Genomic DNA, 10,392 nt, shown 5'->3' on the forward strand with positions numbered 1-10,392 from the left:
ACAAATGAAAAGTGATGGCAATGATTCTTGTTCTTATTTTTTTTTTCTGCTCTTTTAGCTTGTATAATCTCAATTAATCCTCATATACTATTAACGTGAACAACCAATGAAGCCAGAGAAATAAATAATTGACCTGTTTTCTTTATAGACACTAAGAAGTACTGGCATCTGGAACAGATTCAAGACATATATAAAAGAGCCAATATTTACTACTGTCCTATGGATAACAGACATTAAAGAAATGGAAGCTGCAGTTAATGATAGAAATCACATTTATATTTTGTGCCTAAAATTATTGTGAGAAGTTTATTCAATGTCAAAGATTGATTTCTAGGCACCCAACTTTAATAAAACGTTGTCCTAGTTTCTTTTATATTGCTGTGATAATGCACCATAATCAAAGGACCCTATAGAAGAGTTTAATGGGGGCTTACAGTTTCAGAGGGTTAGAGTCCATGACTATCATGGTGGTTAGCACAGCAGCAAGTAGGTAGGTATGATATTGGAACAGTAACTGAGAGTTTTCGTTTAATCCACAACTATGAGGCAGAGTGACACTGGGATGGGCAAGGGGTTTTTAAACACCAAAGCTGACCCCCAGTGATATATTTCTTCCCACAATGCCATGCTTTTTTAAAATTTTTTTGGTACTCCAACTAGTGTAATGTTTAATATTGTGTTGATTCAACTTAAAGGAATTTGGAAAGTGGTCAAATAAAACTAAAGGTAAGTAGGAATATCAAGTGGTCAAATAAAACTAAAGGTAAGTAGGAATATCAAGTGGGGAACACTTGATATTCCAATTTTTTTCCACACTAAACTGTAAGTCTCCATCAGTAGAATTGACTACCATTAAGAGAACAACCTAATTTTTTGGAAGAAAAAAAGCATCTAAAAAATTACAAAACTACCAGTATATAAAAGATTAATGAAGGCTTTAAAAATTTCATGTAATTTTATTTTTTGTTGTCATTTATTTATTTTTATATTAAGAAATTTTTTTATTCATTTTATATACTAATCAAAGATCTCCTTCCTCCCTCCTCCCGCCCCTCCAGCCTCCCCCTCCCAAACCACCCCCATTCCCTCCGACAAGAAGGCAAGGCCTTCTATGGAGAGGTACATTTAGTAGAGGCAAGTCCAAGCCCCTCCCCTGCCTTAAGGCTGTGTGAGGTGTCCCATCATAGGTAGTGGGCTCCAAAAAACCTCCTCACACACCGGTGATGGATTCTGATCCTACTGCCAGGGGGCCCCTTAAGCAGAGCAGGGGGCCCCTTAAACAACTGTCTCACTATGCAGAGGGCCTAGCCTAGTCCCATGAAGGCTCCAAGCTGTTGATCCAAATTTCGTGAGTTCCCGCTAGTTTGGTTTGATTGTCTCTGTAGGTTTCCCCATTATGATCCTGATGCCCTTGCTCATAGCATCCCTCTTCTCTCTCTTGGACTGGACTCTTGGAGCTCAGTCTGATGTTTGGCTGTGGATCTCTGCATCTGCTTCCATCCATTACTGGAGAAAGGCTCTATGATGACAGTTAGGGTATTCACCGATCTGATCACTGGAGTAAGCCAATTCAGTTCAAATGCCACACTTCTAAACCTTCCCATCAGCTGGGGACCAACCATTCAAAATATAAGTCTATCCATTCAAACAATCACAAGCATAATTCACGATAATCACAATAAAACTAGCTTTAGTGCCAACCAATAAATGGATGGACAAAGAAAATGTACTCTAACATACAATGGAATATTTACTCACTCATAAAATGTAATCCTTTTTTGGCAATGTCATCTGTAAATCTGAAAGACATTATTTTGTTTGACATGAGTTTGCATAGAGGAGAAAAATAAAGCATGTTCTAAGCCATATGTGCAAACTATAGGGCCGATTAGTAAAGTAAACTAGTTTACTAACATAAACTAGTTAGAAACTAAAGTAGTTGATGAAATATATGACCTCATCTAAAATACATATTCTTTATAAATTAAAATTTTATCTAAGACATATTTTCATAACGAACAAATAAAATTTAAACTTTAAACAAATAAGGAAAACTAACTTATGCTGAAAATCTATAATGAACCTCAACCTCCTTATTTTCTACATCATAGAAAAAGATAACACTGATGTCTTGTCTAAACTTCTGTCACCTGCAATACCATTGATCTAAAAATATCATGACAGCTATTGCTGTAGTAGAGTGGGAGACTAAACTGAGTTTTCTTGCTTTTTTTTTTTTTTTCAATGTCAGGATTTCCTTCCTAAACTAAACTTGCTTTTCTTAATTTTCTGAATTAATTGTTTGAATGGTGCTATATCTACAAAACAACAGCACAACTCCACAGTTAATTTTAATTAGCTAAACATAATGTAGCTGGATGGCAATCAACCAGATGGGGACTTTATAACATTGAACCCATGTGACCCTAAATGGTAATGACCATAAAATAAAGAAGTCTGGATTTTTTTCTTCCCATCCATTTATTTCTGAAAATACAAACATATGACTCTTTGAAATGCTTAGCAGGCATGGTTAGTCTACTTTTATTTTAAACACTGAATGGAAAATGAGAGTTAAGGAAGCTTGTATTAGCAGATCCAGCACATTCAAACCCCACAAAATAATGTGCTGTTGGTCCTATGTAATTTCAGTGTAGTAAGATGCTTTCAAATAGATAATGAACCTTGTGATATCTCTAGAAATAGTGTCATGAAAAATAGTAAAGTCAATAAGATCATAAGAGCATCACTGGCTGATACAGCAAATTCTAATAACTCAGATATGTAATGCTCCACAATATTTCAAGCTTGTGCTCATATTGGTGATTAACTAGAACAAGACGTTGATTCATACATGTGCAATTTCTATAAATTTTTAGCCCTCAAGTTTACCTTTTCTTATGCTTCTTGTAAATAAACTCAGGGACTTGTGCTAGGGAAACTAACTATCAACAGTTGTACCCTAGTCCTCAAGTTTATCTTATGGAGAAGAATCCAATTGATAAATTTCACAAGGATATATTATTAACATACAGCAAAATGCCATTGATTAGAACAGAGATTGGTACATTTTCTCTAAAGGATCAAATAAATAACCGATATTTTAAGCTAGTGGCCCAAATGGTTTCTGTATTTTTAGTACAAGAGCATCTATGATCACTTCACAAGCCAATAAGAAAGGCTATTGTATCAGTTTTGGTTTTCATCATTGGTACCAAGTACTTGGCTTTATTATATACTTAAAGGGGGTGTATAATATTTTGCTTAAAGTTTTGTAGGATCAAGTCTATATTTGATTGATTTCATACACGTGAACAAACCATCATGACAGTTAAGGGACACTCTTTGAGCACATGAACAGTAGGAAATGAGAAGTGACTCTCAATGGAAGGATGATAAAGTACCCAAGGCCAAATTTGTTTTGGTTGCAGTTTTTTTTTTTTAATTTTTATTTTGCAATATAGTTCAGTTCTACATATCAGCCATGGATTCCCTTGGTTGCAGATTTTGAGGTGCCTCTGTAAGTGTGATGTTGTTATTTATCTGGAGATGAAATGGTAGGGAAATGTTTATCATGGGAGAAATAGAGCATTCTAATTTTTATCAGATGTAAGGAAACTGAAAACATGTGACTACATAGCATACCATTGATGAGGGAGCTCGGGTGGCAGCCACAATCAGAACAGTGTCTGTTAAGCAAAATGTTTCCGTTTACTCAGACAAATAACCCAAGCCTGGAAAACAGATTGCTTTTCAAATGAATTTAGCAAGACTGAAAGTAATTGACAGCCCCAGAGATAGAATTCTTCCATTAGTTTACAGAACAGGTACCACGTTTATGTTATTCTGAATATAATATTGTCTCAAGCAGAGTATGCAACAGTGAACTGAGCAATTTACATTAGGTGACAGAAAACATTTTTCTCATTCTGTTTATAATCCTGGGTGACTTTGAAATAAACACACACACACACACACACACACACACACACACACACACGCACACACACACACACTCACTCACACACATGGTCATTCACAACCTTTCAAAATATGTGAGGGAAAGAACAGCCTCTGTGTGTGTGTGCGCGTGTGCGCGTGCGCGCATGCGCACGCACACACATGATTTTGTTTCATTGTTTCTACATACTATCCCATGTTGATCATCTGATAGTTATAATGCTTGACAATTTGAATTACTTATTTTCATATATATATATATATATATATATATATATATATATACTGTGTATATGTGTGTGTTTGCATGCATGTGCCCTGTGAGTCTGTTGAGGTCAGATGAAAACTTGCTAGAGCCAGTTCTCTCCTCTACCATGTGGATCCCAGGATTAGAACCCAGATCATCAGTCTTGTCTGCATGTACCTTTACCCAATGAGCAATCTTGGCTCTTCTTTTAATAATTTTAAGGTAAGATAATTGTATTTAAAAGTTGTATCTCTTATTTAATTTTAAAATATGGGACTATCTGAAAAGAGTTTGCTTTAATGCACCAAGACAACGAACAGCAGCTCTGTAGCTGTCCTTTAGATAAGCCCTAACTTTGCATTGACAGTCCACTCTTAGGCAGAACATTTAGCTACTGATAGGCTTTGCTTCCATCTACACAGACACTATGATCCCCGTCAAGGACACTCAGACCACCAAACCATGAGACCAAACTCAAATCCAGTCAAGGTAAATACAATGGAGACTTTGTAAATGGAAAGCAGAGAGAAAAAAAGAGAAAGAGAAAAAAAAGAAAAAGTGCTATGCCACATTCAGTGGTATGAGCAAGTGCAGACAGAAGCCAGGCTGAAGTTCAGGAGTACCTTTCCTTGGTATTCAGGCAATTCTCCCTTTATGACAGTACACATTCATGCCTATGGTTCCTGTTTTAAAATTCAGAGACCAAGAACTGATCAACAGAAGTGCAAAGTAAAGAGAGAAAGTAGAAGAAGAGGCAGCAGAGTCTCCATATGAAATGATTTTCAAACTTCATGCCAGTATTGGCAGAAAGAATGAATGCTGATAGTAGATGCTTAAAATTGCAGGATAAACAAGGTTAACCACTCTGAAATAGTACCTAAACCCAATGAGGAAGGATGTTTGCATATATTTTAAAGATTCATGTTATCGGGGGGGGGGGGGCTGTGGGGGGAGTAAAGTGTATAGGGTCGTGAACAGTTGTTTCTAGAGGCCAGAGGGTCTGTTCACTCTAAAGTTTAAGTGGCAGGTAGTTGTAAACCAAAGGATTTGGGTCCCAGGAAGTAAACACAAGTCATCTGAAAGAACAGCACATGCTCTTAAGTGCTGGGGCATCTCTCCAACCTTTACACATTCTGAAGAAATGTCATGAACCATGTCAACCCAGGGTTTATCCGTATTGATCACTATACATATACATATACATATACATATACATATACATATACATATACATATACATATATTCAAGGTCTTGTTAGCAGAGACAGAGGGAGGAGAAAGAATGGGAGGGAAGGAAAGAGAGAAAGAGAGAGATGTATTCTTAAGTCAAATAGTTCAAATAATTCAAATGATTATTATTATTATTCCATCTATGTTGAGAGTTGAAGTTTGACTCAATCTCTTGGCTTATTTATTTCCTTATTAAATAAAATTTCTGATCTTATTTTAATGTAGAAACTTCAGTAATTTAAAAATAACATTACTGAATGTCATTATACCACAAAAGTCAAGATGTCAAGTAGTCATTTGGAAACATCAAAACTGGGGGAGGCTCAGTTTAAATCACTTTCTAAGATATTTAGTGTAGGCTTCATAATTTATTCACATTTTTCTGGTCTCCCAAATTTAGCTTGAAAACATGCCAGGGGATATAATTTTCCCCCATAATGTTCTGCTCTTATTTGAAATGCAAATCATTTCAGAGCTATGTCTCACAATATACTGTAACTCTTTCATTTCTACCTGCAAAAACACAAGGAACAGGGATCGAGCTCATTGTTTGTTAATTTTTCTAGTGCTTGAGATGAAATAGAGATTTTTGGCGGACTGCTGGAAAAGAGCCTGACCACGGGGATGGCTGAATCTTCATTTTCTGAGTCTGTATGCTGTCTCTGAATTTTATCATCAATCTTTCTTCTTAATGGAGGGGTTAGATGACTGACAGGCCCACATGAGAAATATGTCTCAGAACTTACAAGCTGTCATTTCTTTTTGCTAAGCAGCACCTTTTGTTAGGGATGATAAAGAAAAAAAAATTCCTCTGAGATTTCATAGTTTAATTCAAACCTCCGGGAGTGAAGTGTTCCCATAGTTACAGCTTTTGTTATCATGCTTATTTTAAATTTTATTTTTTGAATGCCACTCTTTGTGTGATAACATGTTTATTTCTTAGGATGTTTGGGAGAGGTCAATACTGCAATCTGTTACTGTGTAGTAACCTCAGCATGTTCTTTGTTAAAAACTTGAAAGAGAAATTTCTTCACTGCTTGTTGAATTGTTTCATGAGTGCCCTGGCAATTCTTCATTTATTCCTACTGAAGTAACCTCTGCAGCTTTAGACATAGCACTTAGAAATCCCAACCAAATGATGCACATTGGTTTAAGAGGGGCATTTCTTAAGACTATTGTTCTTTATGAGACAGGTGAGATGGTCATAGGTCTCTGAGGAGAAAAATTTTATTTCATTTCAATTTTATGAAAGAGGAAGTTCCAGTAAATTGTTATTAATGATAAATGCTCACCAAGCACCAAATATTCATCAGTTACAGTGAGAAAGTTTGGTAAAATATGAAACTAGATCTTATCTTGTGCCTGCAAAAATTACAGGTTGGGATAGGAATTAATAGAGGCATGCATATCGGTACTTGCTCCGAAATTACACATGTAATGTAAAGTGCATAGGTAAAGGTTGAAAGCAATGAAAATGGAAGATACTAATTTTTTGTTGGGCTCCTGTAAAAAAAATTCAATGAAAAGAAGCGAAGAAGTGGGTTGAACTTTAAGACTAAGCAATTATTCACATACTGATAAGACAGAGGACAGCAGTGAAGGTGAAGGTATGGTCACTTGCAAATTCTCCACGGAACTTTCATTACAGAATGAGCTGAAACACAGGTAGAGACTGTTCCGTCAGGAAATCATATCAGATATGTAACGGGAAGTGATACAAAGGTAGTCGACAAGGACACTTTTCTAAAGATCATGCTTTTTTTTTTTTTTTTGACAGGGTTTCTCTGTGTATCCCTTGCTGTCCTGGAACTCACTCTGTAGACTGGAGACCAGGCTCCCCTGGAACTCACAGAGATCCTCTTGCCTCCATCTCCTACTGCTGATATTAAAGGCATGTTCTACCACTGCCAACTGAAAGTGTTCTTAAGGGCTTCCCTTTCATAGGATGATCTACCAAAATAGTGTAACATAGAGAAAAAAGAAATTGGCCTTCCATATATATATATAAGAATAGCATGTTTTTGCAGGACAGAGCAAGAAGGATGGCCCAATAGGTAAGTTTTAAGAAGACATTACTTAGAAGAATAAAGAAAGAAAAGATCTGGGTGGCTCAGATGCTAAGGAAGGTGTGTGTTTAATCATTCCAGGAGCAACATAAAGGTCACTGGCAGGCTCAAAGCCTAGAGATAGTGGACGCAAAGCCCTCTTGCTGCAGTATTTTGCCTGTGGTGTGATAGTTGGAAGAAATACGGGGAGCAGGCCAGTAGTTTGAAATGTTATTTATTCCTTTAAAGGTAAATGCTAAAGGCTTCCATGAGAGTAATATTGAGGAAAGATGGTTCAGATAACAGTCCTCAGAAAAATCTCAATTTTTATTCTTTCACTTCTCTGGTAAACTATGCTGGCCCTCCACTTTCATGTGTGTCCAAGCCAGAATGGACATTTACATATGAGCACCAACCATGGTGTGTAGCTACTTGCTTCTTCCAGCACAATCTTCTGATGGATCTTATGGTTTGAAGGAAGAAAATAGTGTAGATTAGGAAGAGCACTTTGCTAAAGGCCACACTGGATGGGAAGAGATGATGGGAAAATCCACCTTTTTTGTTCAGGCACTCCTCCAGTTCACACACCCTTTATGTGAAGATCACAAGATGAGAATGGTGTGAGACCAGAGGAAACAGGGCCTATATATTTTTCCTACATATTTTTTAGAGATGCGGTAAAACAGGCCTTGGCATCATGACACCATTCTGCAAGGATCAGCATTCTCTGCTTCACTTTGATGCTATACTAGCTGGTAGAAAGGGAGAATACACCAGGCTTTGAAGAGGGAAAGCATGCCTGATACGGGCACACTAGCAGAACGATTCACTCATGACACAAACAGGTTCAAACTGGTAAATGATTTCCTATCATTCTAATGAATTCTCAAAAAAATGAAACTATTTAACTAGATTCAAAATGGCATTGTTCAACTAGATTTACATTGTGAGTCAGAAAAAAATTAAAAAGTACAGAAGGAAACATGAGAATGAAATGAATATCAGACTATTTAACTCTTCTTTTTATAACACTCTGGACCATTACCATTTATATTCAGTTTTACTTGGAAATTAGATTACAATGACAGATGTTGTTAAGGTGTAGATAGTGAGACTATATTCTGGTTCTCCAAGAGCCACTAATTTAATTGTTTCAGTGATAATGGATATATTTTGAATATCACTGTGAAGAAATAAGGAAAAAAAAAAGAGGTTTTCTGTGATCCCTTTTATGTTCAAGGCATAGGTAACGCCAACCAAAGGTATCCAACATATATCAAACCCCTGAAACTTCCCATCCTAAAGCTGACATTTCAACCACTTCCTTAAATGATGATAAATACTCTAGGCCAAGACATCCAAAAGATGGAATTATCTTATCAAAGTTAATCCTTCACAAAATTGCCACCTGAAAGTTTTATGTCAAAGGCGTGTGGCTAAAGCAGACTCAAATTATGTTAGCTAGGCAAGAGAAGGCAGAGAGAATATAATGTATGAAAGGTTGCTGCTATCTCTAATAGGCTTTTTCCTTTCTGACACAGTTGGTTTAGGCATTCTGTAGGAATCAGCTTGCAGGGTATGTGAACATGTGAAAGAGGGAGATTGCATACATATGCTGCATGTACAGCACACTTTAGGACCATTTAACAATTCTAAACTTGGGTAATTGGGGATTTTATGAGTCTAATTGCCTTCCTAGTTTATCATGAAGATAAAAAAATGGTAAAAATGTAATATGAAAAGGGATTCACACTTATATATGTGTGTGAAGAGATAGAATGCATTCACATAGCTGCAAGGTTCTGTGTGAGCTTGCTTATAAAAATTCAGTGGCTTTCCCAATACTTCTTTCATCCATTTCTGTGCGCAGATTTCACTCTAGGATTTTCATGCAATGACTGATCCCAAGTGATAATTGTTGGCATCTAGATGTTTAATACCAAATGCATTCCAAAGTGTGGCAACACTTAAAAATGAGAATGTATAGTGCAATATGTACAAATAAGAGCAATATAAAATAATATCACAAATGCCCAGCACTATATTGAAATTAAAATGTGGAGCCGGGTGGTGGTGGTGCACACCTTTAATTCCAGCACTCAGGATGCAGAGGCAGGTGGATCCCTGTGAATTTGAGGCCAGCCTGGACTACAGAGTGAGTTCCAGGAAAGGCGCAAAGCTACACAGAGAAACTCTGTCTCAAAAAAACAAAAAAAAAAGTGAGGAAATGCATACATATTATATAGAAAAACTGAAGTATCCATGTTTTTCTGAAATAACTCAAAGCACACGCCTTTTGTTTTTCTTTTGTATGTTTCATCACCAGTTTATACCTATACTTTACAGGGTGATCTATAGAACATGCACCACTTATTATTATTTATTATACAGTAAATTCAAGTGACATTTCAATAAACTGTTGCTTTATCTCCTTCCCCAAAGTTTTTACACAGCTCTTATCCCCTCATTAAAACTTTACTGAACTGTTACAATCTTCAGGCAACAGATTTCCATAGTCATGTGCCTCACAAGACACCATAGCCTCCTTTATTTCTCCCATTATTAACTATAATATATTTTACACATAGTTTTTATTCTCTTTCTTTCTGCCTCAAATATACTGTCTATAACAAATAGAATTTAACATTGTTTCCTGCACATAGCAGATATAAATTATTACTTCTTATGCAAACTATTTTTCTTATAAAAAACTCACCCCAGGACACTGTTATACTATTTTATTTGATGATTGACAAACACACTATGTTAAGCTGGTTATGAGTCTAAGATTATTACATGCATAGCATAAGCCAAAAGTTGTATTAAAAAGGAAAATTTACTTAATTTCTAGTTTCTGATTTTTAAGAAAATGAGCAGGGTAAGGATAAACTTCATATAATTAAACTTAAA

The sequence above is a fragment of the Peromyscus eremicus genome, chromosome 14 (genome assembly GCF_949786415.1).
Source record: "Peromyscus eremicus chromosome 14, PerEre_H2_v1, whole genome shotgun sequence".
In the NCBI taxonomy this organism is placed as follows: domain Eukaryota; kingdom Metazoa; phylum Chordata; class Mammalia; order Rodentia; family Cricetidae; genus Peromyscus; species Peromyscus eremicus.